The 18,794-nt window shown below is 54.2% G+C and overlaps 1 protein-coding gene across 6 annotated transcripts in view; it reads left to right on the plus strand.

The window, feature by feature from the left end:
- The window catches only part of RBFOX3 (RNA binding fox-1 homolog 3), a 524,709-nt gene that overhangs the window by 122,491 nt on the left and 383,424 nt on the right, over nt 1-18,794 (plus strand). For all 6 annotated transcript variants that reach the window (XM_050764334.1, XM_050764335.1, XM_050764336.1 and 3 more), the window contains exon 2: nt 5,109-5,253. The gene's annotated coding sequence lies outside the window, so the exon portion shown is untranslated. The remainder of the gene's footprint in view (nt 1-5,108; nt 5,254-18,794) is intronic.

Consider the following 18,794-nt stretch of genomic DNA (forward strand, 5'->3'; position numbering starts at 1 on the left):
TTTGCAGCATTCATTTCACCAAAACTGCTGAGCGCCTACTGTGTGCCGGCACTGGCCAGGCACTGGGGCACAGTGGTGAGCCAACACTGACGGGGGTCTAAGGACAAGGATGAGGATGGTGGTTCGGCCAGGCCCTCCCCTCCCCCGTCTCAACACATTCTTTCCTAGCTGTGCTTGCCCCTTGCTTCTGGCTCCCCCTGGCCTCTGCAGCATCTTGGTCAACACAAGTCCACACTTCTGACCAAAGGCAACTCGTGAGTCCAAGGTCGTTGGGGCCCGCCGGGGCCCGCCAGGGCAGGTCATCTGACTTCTGCCTTCTCTGCCCTTCCCTGGGACCTGCTGTCCTGGCCTACTCTCTGCCTGGCCAGTGCGTCGCACCTGGACTATCTGCCTGTGGATTCTGTTCCAGCTACCTTGTGTGCCTCACCCACGCCTCTGCCACGGCCCTCCTCAACCTTCCCCTGTCCAGGCTGGGTGAACGTGCCTCGTCCCCAGAGGCTTCCTTCCCTCTTCTTCCCTCCCTCCGTCTCTCTCACTCCTTCCCCTACCTCCCTCTTCGTTTGTGTGTCTGCTTATTTTTTGGTAGAAGACACTTTATAGCAGTCCGAATGTTTATTTTTCCATCTTTGACAAGAATCTGAGAGGAGGTCTTTTGGGGCCAGAGCACCAGGGGCTGCCCCAGCTTCGTGCTGCCTCGGGAGCAGTGCTGGCTGGTTCTGCAGCAGGCTGAAGCGGCTAGGCTGAGAGCTGGGAAGAGGAAACTGGCCAGCTGCAGATGGGGGCGCAGGGGTCTTTAAAATCCTTCTCTGAGACTGAGGCCCCCTCCAAGCCCCAGGGCACAGCCCTCACCCTTTGTAGGACACTCCTCACGCTTCCCAGCTCTTCTGCGGGCCCTGCCACCCATGGCCAGCCTTCTGGGGATGCTTAAGCCTCTCCCTGGACCCCTATATTATTTGGGGGCTCTGTCATTAAAGCAAGAGGATTAGATTCTGAGGAAGCAGGTGGAGGGTAGGGTCCAGGATGGCCCGTCTGTGTTCATGTGCATATGTGAGCATGTGTGCATGTGTGTGTGTGTGTGTAGGGGACAGGATGGGGCTCAGAATTCCCCACCTGACCTCCCAGAAGAAGGGGAGGTGAGGAGGCCTCAGAGGCTTTTCCCTGTGAAGGTCAACAGTGGGGTGTCCCTGTGTGCTCTGCTGTGCGGAGTGCTCCCTGTGTGCTCTGAGTGCTCCCTGTGTGCTCTGCTGTGCTGAGTGCTCCTTGTGTGCTCTGAGTGCTCCCTGTGTGCTCTGCTGTGCTCTGAGTGCTCCCTGTGTGCTCTGAGTGCTCCCTGTGTGCTCTGCTGTGCTGAGTGCTCCCTGTGTGCTCTGAGTGCTCCCTGTGTGCTCTGCTGTGCTCTGAGTGTCCCTGCGTGCTCTGCTGTGCTTTGAGCACTGCACTCAGCACATGGTGAGGGGCCATAAATACGGCTCAGAGAATGAGGAGGACACAGCTCGCTCCTGCGACAGACTGGACGCTTTTGTCCCCAACAAGTGGGGGAATGGCAGGCTGTGGCCTCGACCAGGCCCCGCCCACCGTGGTCCCTGCCACTGCGTGGGCTCGCCCTGAGAAGCCACCTGCAGCCCAGCCCAGGCCCCCACTCTGCTCCCACCCCTGCTGCGCTGCGGGGCCTCAAGAGCCTTCGAGGGGACTTGGTCACTGGGCCTTTTGCCTCCCACTGCGGTTCCACTCCTTCTGCCAGCCACGAGCCTGGGGTGAGCCCTGAGGTCCCCTAAACCCCGCAGCACCAAGGGGTCGGGTGTGGGGATGGGGTGCACGTGGAGGGGGCCATAGGCCTGTGGTCTGTGCTATGGGTGATGGTTGGTGTCTCCCACTGCGCAGTGGGGAAAAACATGCCATTACAATCAGGGACAAGCTGTTATCTCCCACTCAGCTCGGGCTGAGGAAAACAAAACCAGGCTGGGCCTATCGGTGGGGCTAGGACGCAGCACCTTCGCCCAGCTGGCGGCAGGGGAGGGATGCAGGACGCACAGGACTCGCCTACCAATGCCAAGGAGGCTCGGGCCCAGGCAGGGGTGGCTGCGCTGGGGTGGGTCCCCGCGCTCTGGACTCGGCAGCCTGTGGATCGCTCATGTCTCCATCCTCTAAGCTGGCGGCTGCAGGCGGGGCTGGGCACGACCCGTTAAAATGAAATAACCTCCTGTCAGCTTGGCTTGCAAGGTGCGGAGGAGAGGTGTGGGGGCGCCGGGAGCATCGCCTTCAGCTCGGCCTCTGGGGGGATGTGAAGACATTTGCACCCAGAGAAGGTGGCCTGAATTTCAGGCATAAGACGTAAAGATCTCTGTGCTGGGGAGGGGAGCAGTGGGGTTGGAGCTTCTGTTGGGTTCCTTCATCACATCTCCCCACCCTGTCTTTGCTCCCTCTAATTCCTCCCCATCTCCTTCAAGGGGTTAGGTTCCCTGGCCCTGGACTGGCTGCCAGGCTGGGCAGCATCAGTGTCCATGTGGCCTCGGGGGATGACTGGGGATCCCCAGGGATGGACTCTGTTTCCATTCCTTCCTGTGGGCGCCTGCCCTGCCAGGGCTGCTCTGGGGAGGGCAGCTCCATCCGCCTCAAAGGCAAGAGAACTGATGAGTCAGGAAGGGTGGCAGCCCCGGCAGACAGCCCGCCTCTCCCCAGGCTCTCCTCCCACCCAGGCCCTGGGCTGCTTCTGCTTTGGGGGTGGTGGGAGAGAGCAGCAGGGCAGGAGTCTCCCTGGACCACCTGCCTCCATCCTGGCTCTGGGAACCCTGTCTGGGGAGGAGGTGACGTTGAGAGTTGAAGCAAATGCTTGGGAATCGCCTCCAGGACCAGAAGGGTATCCTGTGGTCTCCCTGAAAGCCCCGACAGGACCAGGGGAGACTTGAGGGCTTTCAGATGCTTCTGCTTCTCTGGTCACTGGGGCAGCTGGAAGCTGGGGCTGTGGGGGTGTGGACACCAGGCTCAGAGGAGGCTTGGCACAGATCTTCAGTCCTCCACAGACCTCCTTGCCCAGGGCCTGGTGCAGTGTGAGTTCTAGCTCTTGCCTTTTCTGCTCCTGCTGAGAATCAAGCACTCAGGTTGCAGAGAAGCCTGCTGCCTGCTTTCTCTCCCCACCAGGCCAGGCCCCTTCCTGGGGCCCCTTCCTGCCCAACCTGGGCTGCCTTCCACCTCCACCTGAGTCCTCTACTTCTGCTCAGGTCCCCTGCCCCCAGGCCCTCTCCCAGCCACCTCCCTGGCTGCATTTCATCCATGGAACTGTTCATATTACTTATACTTTTGCCATTGAAAAGTGGCTCCCACGCCCAGCACTGGGCACTGGGCTCGGCACCGGTGGTCCCTGAAAGGCCAGATGTTCCCCAGGCATTGCTCCAGGGCTGCTGAGCTCTCTGGGATGCTGGTTCTGCTCTTCAGTGTGGGGGTTGTACTCCATTCAGTGACTGGATTTTAGGAAAAGAAACAAATTGGTTAATGTATTATTGTTGTTGTCGTCGTTGTTTAAAACCCCGTTGTGAAATTTCTGGGTGCTGCCAGTGGTGGGGGCGATTCAGGGAATCACACAGCTCAGCCACTCCCTGGCCACCCCGATCTCATGACTCTATCCCAAAGACAGTCTCTCGGGTTGGTCAGAGTGGATCTCCTAGATCGTTTTTGTGTCCTGTCTGGCTGACGGCACACATACACTGTTTGGGTTGGAGTAAATTAAGCAAACAAGAATTTCCAGGTTCAGGTCTACCCCCTGCCAGCCCCTACCAACCAAACAAACAGAATCCTCCGGCCCCCTCCGTTTCCCGGGAATTCCTGCTCTCTGGTGTGATAGTGGGATATGATTCTAAATAAACCCAGAAGTATTAATGGGGGAGTAACTTTTATGGGTTCATTCTTCATTCATTTACTTATTCACTCAGAAAAATATGGAGCGAGCCCCAGCTGTGTGCCAGGCACATCCTGGGCATTGGGGATTCAGCACTAAATCCAGCAGATGTGAATATGCCTGCCCTCAGGAAGCCTGCATTCCAGCGGAGGCAAGGCGGGATGGCGGGATCCCAGCACATCCATGTGAAGCCAGATGTGCTAAGTCCCCGGGGGGGGAAATTCATGGGGGGAAAGGAGAAGGAAATGCCAGAGGAATGCTGGTTATTTTGATGGGGTGTTCTGTTCCTGGATGGCCTCGGAAAGGTGCCATATGTGCACAGTTCTGAGGCAGGTACGCAGGGAGGCAGGGAGGAACGGAGGGAGGCAGACAGGGAGGGAGGGAGGGAAGGAGCCCTGCAAATGTGCAGGGAAAAGCATTCCATGCAGTAGACGTGCAAAGGCGTGGTGCGGGGTGGGGTCCGGGAGGCATGCGCCTGCGTGGAGGGACAGCCAGGAAGCCAATGGGGCTGCAGGGGAGAGAGGGAGTGTGCTAGGAGAGGGGGCCAGACTGCCGAGAGCCCCAGAGGCCAAGGAGAGTTGGCCATGAAGCCGTCTACGAGCGCACAGCCGCCTTGTGAGACCTTGCATCTGATCTTCTTAGGAAGTCCCCAAATCATAGAAGCCCGACTCACCTGGCTTGCAGGCCGCTGAAACAACTTAAGTGTTTCTTCCAAATGATACAGGACACCAGTGGAAGGCTGTGTCACCAGATCAGGACAGTGACATCATCGGATGAATATTTTTAAAAGAGAGGGACAAAGTAGCTGGGGGAGTGCAGACAGTGGTGGGTCCTGGAATCTAGGCTGGATGGGGGAGGAAGCGAGAGCAGGCGGCGGTGGGAGAGGCGATGGGGAGGGGCCAGCGTGGTGGGGTGGAAGAGTTGCTGGGGGCGGAGGACCATCGCAAGTGGGCTGGGAGAGGGGCGGACCCGGGGATGGACTGCACCGTTGGTTGTTCGGCAATAGGGTCCTAATGATGTGTTTTCTGCAAGTTTCCTTTTACTCCCCTGGGGCATAAAAAGCGAAGTGCCCTTTGGAGGGTGCCAATCCCTGGTGGCAAATGGTTGGCTTTGAAGCTGCCCCCCCTTGTTTATTAGTACCAAATGTTTGTTTTAGATCAAAAGGAAGATGTTTCCTTCAAAGGCATTTTTTTTACTTGCTTTTTTCCCCCTGCAGGTTGAAATTCTGTCTCTGAGACGCTAACAATCTTCCTGCAGTCGCTGCTCCTCCCCAGCAGCCCCCTCCTTGCCAAGGACGGTCCAGAAGGAGCCCCACTGGGGCCTCCCCGCACAGCAAAGCAGACCTCACCTCCCACTACCAGGTAAGGCGGTCCCACCTGTCCACCACGCCCATCCCCAGAGTTTGCATTTGTGGAGAAAATCCATTTTAATGCGGCGATTTTATTTTACAGAAAGGGTTGCGGGGTAGGGACGTTCTCTGCCGGTCTCTAGTTTTCAGGTCATGGTGTCTTTGTGGAGTAGGAGGGGGGCGTCGACGGATGCCCAGGAAGGTATGGGGTAGAATTTTTAAGGAGTGACCGCTTTTCGTACCCTGAAGCCCATCAGCCTGGCTTCGGGGCAGTTAGTCCTGGAAGGAGGGTGGGCGGGGTGTGGGGTCCACTGTCTGGTGTCAGCAGAGATGCCATAGAATCCAAGGTCAGGGCCTGACCTTCCCCTGCACGGTTCATGTTCTGCTGCCCAGATTGCCCTGCAGCTCAGGGAGGGCCCTGAAGCCTTCGTGCGGCTCTAGAGGGGACGGCCCGATGCCTCTGTTCCCACCGCCCCCCGTTCAGCTCTGACACTAACTGCCAGAGTCAGCGTCCGACTCCACAGGGTTCGGGCAAAGCGCTTTGTAAGACGGCTCTCACTTCGAATGCAACCTGCCAAGGCCACCTGCACTTGTGACCAGTGGCAAATTCAGAGGTTCCCAGGACCCCTCAGTTTTGATAATTTGCTACAATTCACAGAACAACAACAAAAAGGCACTACACTAAAAATGACAGGTGTATGACAGTCGTGTGACACACATAGGTTGAGGTCGGGCAGTGTCCTGGATACGGAACATCCACACCCACTCGCCGTGGAGCTAGGATGCACCACCCTGCTGGTTCACCCACAAGTTCACCACCCGAAAGCTCCCCGAGTCACGTGGCTGAGCTGTCTCCAGCCCTCTCTGCTCCCCTGAGGTGGGGAGTGAAATTTCCAAGCCTCTCATCACGTGCACGGCCAGCCTCACGATGGAAGCCTCCTAAGGGTCCTTATGAGTTGCAGGTCAGCACATGGTCAGGTGTGGGCAGGAGTGGCTTGTTATGACTGACAGAAGACACTCCTATCCCTTGGAAACTCCAGAGGTTTTAGAGATCACCTCCCAGGAACGAGGGACAGATACCAGGTGAATTCTTTCTTAAGCCCCCGTGAGGTTCAGTGCAGCCCCATTCCCTGCTGATAGACAGGGCAAAGCTGTGGGTCATTGACCCCCATGCAGGGAGGACTGGAGCCCTGAAACCTGCAGGCAGGCTTGCATCACGACCCTTTCTGGGCTGAGCAGATGATACCAAGAACCCTAGGCAAAGAGATCAGAGGCCCAGACACAGGCTGGTCTCTCCAATACCCATCAAAAGATGCCCTTTCCAGAGCCCGCAGAATCAGAAATCTCCACGCACAATCTGGGTGCATGTCCAGGCATGTGCTGCTTGCTTCTCTCTGGTGAAGGCCATGGGTGCCTTTCTCTGCTCCAGGGCTCCCTGGGGTCTTCTTGCTGTAGCTTATCGATCCAGACTGTCCTGCATTATTCATTCCACAGTCTCGAGCCCCCGATGTGCTGAGCCCTGTTTGGGGTGCTGGAGACGCAGTGGAGACAAGGTCAAGTTCTGGCCCTCATGGTGTTTATATTTAGCAGGGACATGGAGAATAAATGTATGTTAGGCGCACATAATGCTGTGAGGATAAACGCAGCATGCTAAGACCAAGGCGAACGTTGGGGGCTGTGGCTTGCACAGGACAGAAGGGCAGGCCCCGGGTGCTGATATTGTGAGCTGAGACAGAAGGAAGGGAGGGAGGACCCCAGGATGTCTGAGGGGAGAGCGTTCCAGACAGAGGGAATGGCCAGTCCAAGGCGCTGAGGCAGCGACATGCGGGCATGCTGGAGAAGTAGCAGGAGGGGCTGGCGTCCCGGGGTCTGGGGACTGTGCAGGTAGAGGAAGGAGATGACGAAGAGGGTCCAGGACTGGATGCAGTGGCCTTTAGGTTGGGGCTGAGGATTTTGGATGTTGTCTTAAGGGTGGTGGGAGCCACTGCAGGGTTCTGAGTGAGGGATTAAATGGCCTGATTTGGGATGTATGAAGATGCCACCACCTTCTGTGAGGGGGACAGAGTGGAAGCAGGGGACAGCCGAGGAGCCCACTGTCCCACTCTATCCCCGGGAGCACTAGCTCTGCCATGGACCCAGGAGGAGAAGAGTGGTGGATCTGGGCCCATGTCTGAGATAAGCCCTTAAACAATTCCCCTCCTCTGCTGAAACAGCTGTCACTCCATTCCGTAAACCATCAGGGACCCCTCGGGGAGCCCAGATGGGAAGGCCACACACCCCAGCCGGTACCAGGACAGAGAAGCAGCAATGTGACTGTTTAGAGGGCAGGAATCCCACTCCTCGTTCTGGCTCCTTCTGCCCTGGGGCTCGCCGCAGTGTCGTGGTGAAGGCAACGCTGCTGTGCCGTCAGCCACGGCTCCTGGTCAGGTCACTCTGTGCCAAGATCACCGTGCTTGCAGGCTGTCTGAGAAAATGTATATTGGACACGAGGTTTGGGGCTGGCCTCAGCGCAGGACGAGCGACCCCCTGACATCATGCTCTGTCTCCGGAACCTCAGAGGCCTAGTTCCAAGAAGATGCTTGCAGCTCTGTCCCTAGGGGAGAGCCCCGATGTACAGACATCCTGCAGGCCATGACAGTAGCACCATCTCCCGTGCTCCTCTGAAAATGCTACTTCCTGCTGCCTCCAAGAAGGAGGTTGCAGGGCCCAGCCTCACCTTTCTGTGGGTCTGAGAACCTATGTCCCCCAAATAGGTAAATTCTTAGGGTCATCAACAGTGAAAGCACAAGACCAGCCCACCCCTGAGGGAGGGTCTGGGAAGTCCAGGGGCTGGTGGGGTCACCCCACAAGCTCTTTTGGACCTGAGCTGCTTCCCTCGGTGTGTTCACTGTCCAGCCCCTTGTTGATTCCAAAGGTGTGCTCTGAATTGTGAAGTGAGGAATCTGCATTTCAGAGTCTTCCTTTTCTAGAAGGGTGAGGTCAAGGGGAGAGAAGGAAGCCCCTCTGAGCAAGAAGCAATGAGGTCTGAGGCCTGTGTGTGGCTTTGACTCTCTGCCTGTCTTTTATTCACCTTCAGGAGGGTGGGTGGTGGGTGTCTGAAGGAAGAGGGCCAGGGACACGTATCTGAGGTCAGGTGTGCCTGCAGACACCCTCCTGCTCCGCGTGCTCCTGGGTTATCCCTGCGGCCTGGACATGGGCTTCAGAGAAGGGGCTGCCAAAACCCCCTTTGGGCTACCAGAGCTCTGGCATGTGGATGCCATCGATGGCCCAAAGGAATGTGACTAGAGGAAGGGGCTTCCTAAGAGGGACTTGGAAATTAGTGATGGAGAAACCCGGGGAGGGAAAAGCCTGCAAGAGCTTTTGCCCCAGTGAGGCGGGCTGGCCTTTCTGATTCAGGAATGGCCTTGGCAAGGAGGCCTTTGAGCGGGACTCCCCATCACTGCAGGCGAATCCTTGCTTCAAAGGAGAGAGTGGGGAGGAAGCCGTTTCCGCCTAGGACATTGCCTCAGCCCCGGTTCATTTCCTCTGCCTTGGAAAGGATCCCGTCAATTAGATCCCATTTTAAAGCTCATCCCTTTAAATATGGATTCAGTTTGGGTTTTACCGTATAGTAAATTCTAAGTCCTTATTAAAAACATGGATGGAAATTAATCTGCTGCAAAACGAGATTTGTCTGTTACATGCAGTGGCTGAGGCCTGGGGCAGATGGGTCTTTCAGGTCCACAGGGAAGAGATGGACCTGAGCAAAAGCTCCAGAGGAGGGTCATCTGCTCCTCCAACCCTGACCCTTCCCTTCCTTCCCCCCCGCCTTCGCCATTCTCATGGGGTAATAGGAATTTTCCTAAACCACGTTGCTGTCCATTGTTGGGGTCACTCAGAGGAGCCAAGGAGTGTGGTCAGTTGTCTCTTCTCCAGATGTTTTTGGGGACGGGTGCGCCTTTGTTCTGGAGCTGAGAGATAAACAAAGTCTTCTGCCCTGATGCAGACAGCCTGAGACGGGAGGGGAGGCTGCAGCGCACCCCGTGGGGTTGAGAGTGAGCCTGCCATGGTCAGATGGGAGCTGGGGCTGCCGCGCACGCCGTGGGGTTGAGAGTGAGCCTGCCGTGGTAGTGCAGCTTACACTATCCAAACTCATCCATCCACCCCGGACCCCACCCTCGGGGACGCACCCATGAGTGGCAACACGTGACTTCCCATAAATCATCTCCGAATGAGCGTGCTTCCTGCACTCATCCATCACGCCCGTCTCTTGTCTGCTTGTTTTTAAAAGCTGTTAAACTGGAATCCATCACAGGGGAGCATGGCACCCTCGAGGGCCAAGCCGAGACACAGGCTGCCCGCATCAGCTGTGGGAATGTGCGTGGGGCTTTCTGGAGCACAAGCCTGAGCGTTGCCTGGCGGCAGGAAGAGGGAGATCATGGCTTCATCTAGTTACGCCAGAAGTGGATGGGACGTTGCTCCCAGGCTTGCAGCGAATGCATTCCTGCCACAGGAGCTTGTCCTACGTGCTCCTGGGTGGAACAGGCGATGCCCAGCCGAAGGACGTTGCTGGGGTCTCTCCTTCCTGCGGGGGCATCTTATTTCCTTCTTGGATCCAATATTTTAATGAGAAGACTTTAGTTTGAGCCGGTCTTTGGAGACATGGGTCCTAAAATCTTCCATGATTCCTTTTCTATTGATAAAGTATTTGGAAAATATTTAGGAGGGGTGCCAAGCTCAGCCACTTCAGTCCCTCATTCTAATCCTGCCTAATTCTGCCACCTTGCCCCTTTGCTTGCTTGTTCTCGGAACAAGCTCTGAGGATGTCCCTGTGAGAAAGAGGATGCCAGACAAGGACCTGGGGCCCCACTCCATTGCTTCTGTTTCTCCCTTTCTTCCTCCTCCTCCTCCTCTTTTCCTCTTTTTTTTTTTTTGAAACGGAGTCTCTCTCTCTTGCCCAGGCTGGAGTGCAATGGTGCGATCTCCACTCACTGCCAACTCCATCTCCCGGGTTCACGCCATTCTCCTGCCTCAGCCTCCCAAGTAGCTGGGACTACAGGCGCCTACCACCATGTCCGGCTAATGTTTTGTATTTTTAGTAGAGACGGTGTTTCACTGTGTTAGCCAGGATGGTCTCAATCTCCTGACCTCATGATCTGCCTGACTCAGCCTCTCAAAGTGCTGGGATTACAGGTGTGAGCCACTGCACCCTCTGTTTTTAAATTGATCTTTATTTATTTTTTTGAGATGGAGCCTTGCTCTATCACCCAGGCTGGGGTGCAGTGGCGCAGTCTCAGCTCACTGCAACCTCTACCTCCCGGGTTCAAGAAATTCTCCTGCTTCAGCCTCCTGAGTAACTGGGATTACAGATACACGCCATCATGCCTGGCTAATTTTTGTATTTTTAGTAGAGACGGGGTTTCACCCTGTTGGCCATTCTGGTCTCAAACTCCTGAGCTCAAGTGATCCACCCACCTCGGCCTCCCAAAGTGCTGGGGTTACAGAGTGAGCCACTGTGCCCGGCCTTCCTCCTCTTCCTTTTCTTCTTCTTCCTCTTCTGTCTCCTTTTTCTCTTTCTCCTCTTCCTTCTTTTTTCTCTCCCCCTACTTCTTTCCTTTCTCATGCCTCCTCCTCTTCCTCCTTCTCTGTCTGTCTGTCTCTCTCTGTCCGTCCACCCCATTGAGGAATTGTGTGCACTTCAGGTTTTTCTGTACGTTCTCTTCCAGGGCCCCTAATTCTGCCACTCTGCCTCTGTCTATCCTTTCTATCATCTGGTTCCTTCTCTGCAGTTCTGGTGACTTGGCAGTCAGCACTTACCCCTCACAGGGGTCGGGGAGGAGATGAGAAGACATCAGAGATGCCTTATCCCTTCTCCTTTCCACTTCAAGGGGAAATGTGTGGCTGGAATCCTTCACACCCCCTGAACTGACTGGCGTGGGGTTTGCCTCCAAGAACTCTTTGTCTCCAGACAGATGTCACAGACCTCAGTGGCAGTTGTGCTATTTTGTCCCATCTGCTTCTGGCTTCGCCTCCCTCCTTTTCTTCGCCCTATACTTGTTGGCTGAAGGATAAAACTGCTTGTTGGCACTGGTGTGACATTTTTTTAAAAAATAGAAAAACGGGCCAATATTTTTCCTTGGTGACTTTTGAGCTCTGTGAGTGAGCGGCGGAGGAGGTTGGGCGGGTCGCAGAGGGCGCTGTCGGCGAGTTCCCCAGGACACCGCTCCCAATTACAGCCCATTAGTCACTCCGAGTGTTAAAGCATTAAGAACAATTAAGGGTGAGAAGAGCTTCCAGATGTAGTTCCAGTGCTGGAGTGGGAAGGGAGGCCCTGCCGCTGCTCCCCGGATGGAAATAATCTAAGGAGAGGAGCCAGCAGGGCTTGGCCCCTAGAGTGTCGTTGGCCCCCACAGCCCAGGGTGTCAGGTGCAGCCCCCAGGACAGTCGACCTGGCCAGTGGGGCTGGAAATTCAGATCATCTGGGTCGATGTCCTGTGACTGCCATCACAGAACGCCACAGACTGGGTGGCTTCACACAATAGCTCTTTGTTTTCGCCAAGTCCTGGAGGCTGGGATCCAAAATCAGGGTGGCAGTGGGGTTGCTTCTCAGGGAGGAGCTTTCCCAGCATACGGAGGCCTTTCTCCCGGCTCTAGGGGCCACTGGCCATCCTCTGTGGGCCTTGGCTTATAGACGCACCGTCAGTCCGGTCTCTGCCTCCATCATCATGAGGCAACCCCACCCCCATGCCTGTCTGCCTGTCTGCTGCGCGTGACATTCCTGTGTGTGTGTGTGCATTTGTGTGTGTGTGCATTTGTGTGTGTGTGTACATGTATGCATGCATGTGTGTGCATGTGTGTGTTCTCATTTCCATCATCTTCTAAGGATACCAATCATTAGATGAGGGCCTACCTCTTAACTTGATCACATGTGCAAAGACCTTATTTCCAACTAAGGCCACAGTCCCAGGTCCTGGGGCTTAGGGATGGAACATGTTTTGAGGGGACGTGATTCCACCCACTGTATCCTCCAAGGCTGCCAAGGAGGAAGATGAGCTCAGGCACTATGACTCTATAGCCCACGACTCATCCTGAGGTGTCCCCTGGCCCTCACAGCCCTGATCTCACCCAGACACTGAGAAGCTCTGAAAAAGAACCATCCCTTGGCCAATTTTAAGACAATGATAAGAAGGTGTACAGGCCGAGCAGTAAAACCAAGGCCAGAATGACTGGAGCTGTAAGAGTAGACATCGGAAGAACCCCAGGACCCCAGGTCAGAAGGCCGTCCACAGACCTAGAGGAGAGGGAGGTGCCTGGTGCGATGGGCTGAGATCCTTCTCTGTCCCCCACCCACTTCCCACCTCCCACTGCTGCGATCGGACTTGAGAACAAACTAAGAATTAAAAAGCCAGACCCCAAATCTAAACCTAAAAATAAACAGTTCGTGCTGCAAGTTTTGGGCGCACACTTGTCACAGGAGAGAGAAACCGGAGTCTTGCTCTGCCTGTGGGAGAGGGAGGCGTTGTAGAGCTGGGCCAGGAGAGGGCAGCCCATGAGGTCTCTCCAGGGGGCTCCTGAGATGCGGAAGGAATGGATCGGAAGGAAAGGTCGGAGCCAGGCCTGAGAAGCAGAGGGAAAAAGAGACCTCTGGACACATTTTTGGGTGGGCACGGGTGCTGAAGTTAGTGATGCGTGAGGCTCTGGCGGTGAGGCAGGCCAGTGGGCGTGCAGCAGGGACTAAGTCAGGTGGTGATGGTGAAGGTAAGAGTCCAGGGCTGGGGGAGACCCATGAGGACTTTTGGAAAAGGAACCAATGGCACCAAGGAATGAGGGGAAATTGAGGCAGGAAACAGATTCTAGGTATACGCTGCACTGAAGTTCACGGGTACAAAAGTCAAATGTGAGTGAGGTGACCTTCTGCACAGATTTTGCTCCCCTATTTTCCCTCTGCATGCACAGCCCACCCTCCTCTGAGATGCTGAGTCTCCCAGCGATCAGGGCCATGTCTTCAGTGAGAGTCAATAAATGATTGTCGCCCTCCGTCGAGGGGAAGGAGGGCGTGTTCCAGGATGGTATGTTCCAGATGGTATGTTGACACGTGTGCAAACACGATCCAAACAGACCCCTCACACAGAAGTAACTACAGAATTTGTGACTGCACCATCACAGAGATGTTCTGGATGGAGAAACATGAGAAGGTTCCACACGGATCTGTAGAAATCCATTCGTTTTAGATACAAAATTATCAAGGGCCACCAGGGACCTGAGTTAACGGCATCCAGAGCCTAAGTGGTTCTTGCTGGTCTCATTCTTAGATGGGACCTGGGGCTGAGGCCCCTTGGTGTGATTCCGGAATTTCTTCATTTTTTTTTTCTGCGTTGACACGTACATTCCTCAGAGGGGGTTGTCAGTGAATTCCACAGCAAAGGTGAATGGACGCGTGAGGATTTGTATGGATTGGGAGAAAATTATTCTTTTACCCGATTTGCAAGGATACACAAAGTGTTTGCAGGCTTGGTGCTTTCAAAGACATCTGTGTTCTGTTGGGGAAAGAACAGAAAAGGAGCGTCAGCAAATGCCTGAGGAAGGAAAATTAATTTAGAAGTAGAGGTCAAGGCAAGCCTAACTTTAGTTCTGCGTGTGTGTGTGTGTGAGTGTGTGTGTGCTTTTAGGAGGAGGAGGAGAAAAATGGAGGCGGAACAGAATAATTTTTCTTTTTTCCTTTGGGGTGGGAGGGGAGACGGAGCTTGGACAGATGGTGTTTCTGAGTGACCTTGCATTGCTGAGCGTTGCTGAGTAATGGCTGGAATTGCAGGGAGCTTGCAGGGTGTGGCCACCTGCAGTCACCAGTGGGAGTTATCAGGATGTCAACATTATGGGAGGGCCTGAGAGCAAGCAAAGATAAGCCCAAGTTCAACAAAGATCAAATAACACACTCGTAACACAACTCCATGTGGGAGGCATCTGTGGGCCTGGAGTGTCCGGAACAGTGTGCAAGGCCTGGAAATCCATCAGGCTGACGTTCCCGAATGACACGTGTGAGCAGGTTATCTTACCCGAGGTTCTCGTCCCAAAATTTATATGAATCATCGTGAATCCTCATGACAATTCCACCTCAGGCTCTGTGAGGAAGCTGAGCTGCAGATAAATGACCAGCCCAGGGCCACACAGAATTTGAACCCACAGCATCTCCCTAGCAATAGGCTCGGGACACACCTCACATGACCCATATCCCAGCTACTCAGAGTGAGGTCTGTGGATGGGTGCCAGCCGGTGAGCTGCCGCTGCTGATCCCTGCAACAGTACGGAAGCTGAAAGTCAGCATTTAGACTTTGACAGTCATTTGAAGGAGTCATTTCAGGTCTGATGAGTCTAATCATAAAAACCTGGGCTTTGTACTTTGTATGCCTTCTTTATTCCATGTTTCTAGTGATTCCTTTTTTATAGGTTTTCAGGAAACCGAAAGTATAGGGCTTGTCATCTCAGCTACTCAGGAGGCTGAGGTGGGAGGATTGGTTGAGCCCTGGTGTTTGAGATCAGCTGGGCAGCATAGTGAGACCCTGTCTCAAAAAAACAAAACAAAGAAACAAAAATGTAGGTCCAGAATGAATTGGAAATAAACCAACGAGTCCTTCACCGCAGATAGTTTGAGAAGCGCCGGTATAGAGGCCACACAGGTCAGATCACAGAACTTGTCGTGTTTGAATAAGCTCTGCCACTGACCAGTGGACCCAGGGCAGTGTCCTCGCTTGGGAATGGAGGGTGGTCATGAGATGTGGGAGGTGTGTGGTCGGCTTGGGCTGCCATGACGAAGCCCCTCAGCCCGGGGACTTACACAACAGAGGTTAATTTTCTCAAAATTCAGGAGGCCAGAAGTCTAAGGTCAAGCTATTGGCAGCATTGGTTTCTTTGAAGACCTCTCTTTGGCTTGCAGATGGTTGTCTTCTCCCTGTGTCTTTGCCCCTTGATCTGTGCATATCTGTGTCCTAATCTTCTCTTCTTAGAAGGACGCTGGTCAGAGTGGACGAGGCCCACCCATATGGCCTGGTAAGGGTCCTATCTCCAAATGAGGTCATATCTAACATACTGGGGGTTAGCACTTCAACGTACGAATTTTGAGAGGGCACGATTCAGTCTGTAATAGAAGGGTGCACGGGAATTTTCTGTACTATTTTTGCAACTTCTTGTGATTCTTAAATTATTTCAAAATAATTTAAGGACTACCACTCCCAACCCTCTGCCACCAGCTAACATGGCCACTGTGGTTTATCTCAGATGGGTCCTGTCAGGCACACTCATCATTCCAGGTTTGGGGGAGCTGCTCTCTGGGATGGAGGCCAAGTGGGCATGACCCAGAGCCCACCCTCCACCCCAGCTTCCTGCCCTCTGGTCCTGCACATCTGCAGAGGGCAGCTGGGCGGCCGTCGTCATCTGTGCATGGAGCTGCCTCTTTGGTCCTGTCTCTTGTCGCCTGTCCCCTTTGCTCTCTGGGGTTCCTGAAGGGCGCAGGCTGCAGCTTCCTCTGTTTCTCCCACAGTGCTGCACGTAGTAGGTTTCCATAAAGGGTTTTCCTGAGGCGTCTTTGATATACTGTGCTTGGTGGAGATTTAGTCGCCTCTCTTGAAGTGTTCTCCCTTGACCCTGGAGAACGGTGGGATCCCTAGGTGTGAGGTGTGATGCAGGAGTGATGCGTGGGGCTGGGCCAGCCAATCTGCCTGCATCCACGCAGGCTCTGCACACACCCTGGCCACGGGCATGCAGGCAGTGCTACTCACTTGGCAACGTTCACAGAGTCCTTTCTTGTTATAAAAAGCACTTTGGGTGATGATTGTCCTTTAAACACTGAAGTCCACGGAGAGGTGACAGGTGTGTGTGTGCCTTCCTTGTTTATGTCATGCCATTTGTAGCTGAGAAAGCCCATGCCTGTGCCCGCAGTGCTGGGTAACCGGCGGCTGCCTCAGCCACCAAAACAAATGTCCCTCAGGCCGGGGTGACCAGAGGTGACGTTTGAATATTGTTTCTTGTCTGTGAGCCAGAATGTCATTGGATGGGTCATTATTCTAAACCATTCTGTTGCTCCAAAAGTTCCCAAGGCAAGGTCATCATGGTTTTTGAATTATTTAGTATTTTGCCCAGCCCTGCACGCTCTTTGAAAAATGCGTTGCTCTCATTTCCCGGTGAATACCCCAAGCGTCGCACCCCGACCAGTGCTGGTCACGTACCCCACTTTCCATGAGCTGAGAGCCATGACGACTGATTCCCATGAGAGACCCTTCGTGTGTCCTGGCCTCTTCCAGCAGGAGGGGTGCCAGGGACCCAGGAGTCACCTCCGTTTTGCAGTATGGATGTCAAGCATTATCACTGAGGCCAGCAGAAACCTTATTTTGACTACCTACGAAGCAGTTAATTTGGTTGAGTTTTTCTCCTTCACTGAATAGAAAGGAAGGGCTGGTTCTTTTATGTTATTTTTTTTCATGGTGGTGCATCACAGAGCTAGAACATGCATGCAGTGGGCTGTGCTCAGGCAAAGGGAGATTAAGTGGCTTGTCTTGGATGACAGAGAGGCACATAGCATTTCCCTGGAGGTATACATTTTCCCTGGAAGACTCCAGAAGAGAGGAAATACTAAACCTGTGCCCCTGAGGGACTGGGCGTGTGTTGCTAGAAGGGGTCCAGAGAAAGGATGACATTTCTTTGAAGTCTTATTTGTTCTCTTAAAACTTCAAGCACATCTTACATTGAATCCACGATATGCTTGTGCTGGCTGTAACCTAACAGTCATACTTCCCCCAGACACTTTGGCTAGAAAGGATACTGTGAGAAGAGGCACATGCGTGGGCTGTGTGGCCAGCCACCCTCATCTCACCTCTGCACACCCTTGGGGGCTGAGGGGGGTTCCCTAGTTTGAGAAGCATGTGGTAGGATGTTGGGGAAGGGATTCTAACCTTAGATGCATGTGTGTGCTGAGGGGTGGTTTGGAGTAGGAGAATTTTAATGCCATCTTCCTTTGAAATTTTACGAGACTCTGCTTATAATGTGGCAACATTTCACACGGGGAGCCAGTAGCCTCGGGCAGGGGGAGCTGTTGAATGAAGACAGCCCTCCCTCCAGCCCTAGCTCACCCACCAGCCTGTCTGATTTGCTGTTGACAGTCTTTACTCTTTCCCCTCTGTCTGGCAGGGTGGACACATGGTATTTTGGCCACTGGGGCCAGGAGGACGTCCCAGGTACACACATGTGGGCCACTGGGGCTGCGGTGGTGTCTCAAGTAGTGATCTCCTGAGTTCAGGTGAAATTAAAGCACACAACTGTTCTTTCTCCAACATTCGCAGGGCCCTTTTGGGTCTGTATCGGGACCAGGGGCTGTGTGTGTGGAGCTAAATGTAAGGATGACATAAAGATGACCCATGACAGCCTCTCCTCTGATGCGCCCGTGGTCTGTAGGAGGCCCTGCATGTGCTTACGAACCTCACCCTGGCTCTTAGTCACTCCTTGGAGCACCCTGCCAGGGATGTGTTTTAGGGTGAGGAGCCACCGGCTGGAGATGATGAGATGGTCTTCCATCTCCATGCACGCTCTCTCTTGTGCGTGTTCTCCCTCGTGCATGTCCTTCCTCGTGCATGTTCTCCCCTGTGCGTGCTCTCCCCTGTGCATGCTCTCCCCCATGCGTGCTCTCCCTCATGAGCTCTCTCCTTCATGCGTGTTCTCCTGACTCCACGTGAACAAGCTGCCCTCCCCATTACATTTAACTGGAGGTCCTTCCCTCATTTGGCTCAGATCACCCCATCCTGGTGGAATGAGGGAGGCCGAAACTGTTTTTTGCACAACATATCCAGCTGTGTGCAGTTGTGGGCGGAGGGAGTGAGTCTAGTCCCACAGGCTCAACGTGGCACCTAAAGGGTGGTGGGGTGGGGCATGTGCCATAGGGAGATGGGAGGTGCGAGCAGGTGGTCAGCTGCTTACCTGCAGGATAGGGGACAGGGACAGCAGAATGTAGGCACATGGCAGTTGTCCAGGCTGGAGCATTAGGCAGGACCAGGCGCCCTGATGTGGAGTGGGGTCCTCTCTACACACATCCCTGTTTCAGGTCAGGTCTGGTCCCTGGTGCCTGGAGGGGATTCCCAGGACCACATAGGTGGCCAAGGGGCCCCAAGACCTGGACTTGAGCCCATGCAGCATACATGTCAGACAGCTCGTGACCAGTGAGAATTCAACTGGCTTGAGTCCTTGGCTCCTCTGCTGCCAACTCGATGTCAGGACCCAGACCAACCTTTCTGAATGACCCATAAAGGAGGTATAGGGGAAAATATAGGCTTTTTTTGTACATTTTCTCCTTTATAGAGGAGCTATATCCATATCTATCTGTATCTATCTCTCTCTCTCTCTATCAATCAACCAATCTATCCATCCATCCTCCTGTCTGTCTGCCTGCCTATCTTCTATCTATCTATCTATCTATCTATCTATCTATCTATCTATCTATCTATCTATCTATCATCTATCTATCATCTATCTACCTACCTACCTACCTACCTATCCATCCATCCTCCTGCCTATCTGCCTGCCTATCTGCCATCT

Source organism: Macaca thibetana, chromosome 16 (assembly GCF_024542745.1).
Source record: "Macaca thibetana thibetana isolate TM-01 chromosome 16, ASM2454274v1, whole genome shotgun sequence".
NCBI classification, from domain to species: Eukaryota; Metazoa; Chordata; class Mammalia; order Primates; family Cercopithecidae; genus Macaca; species Macaca thibetana.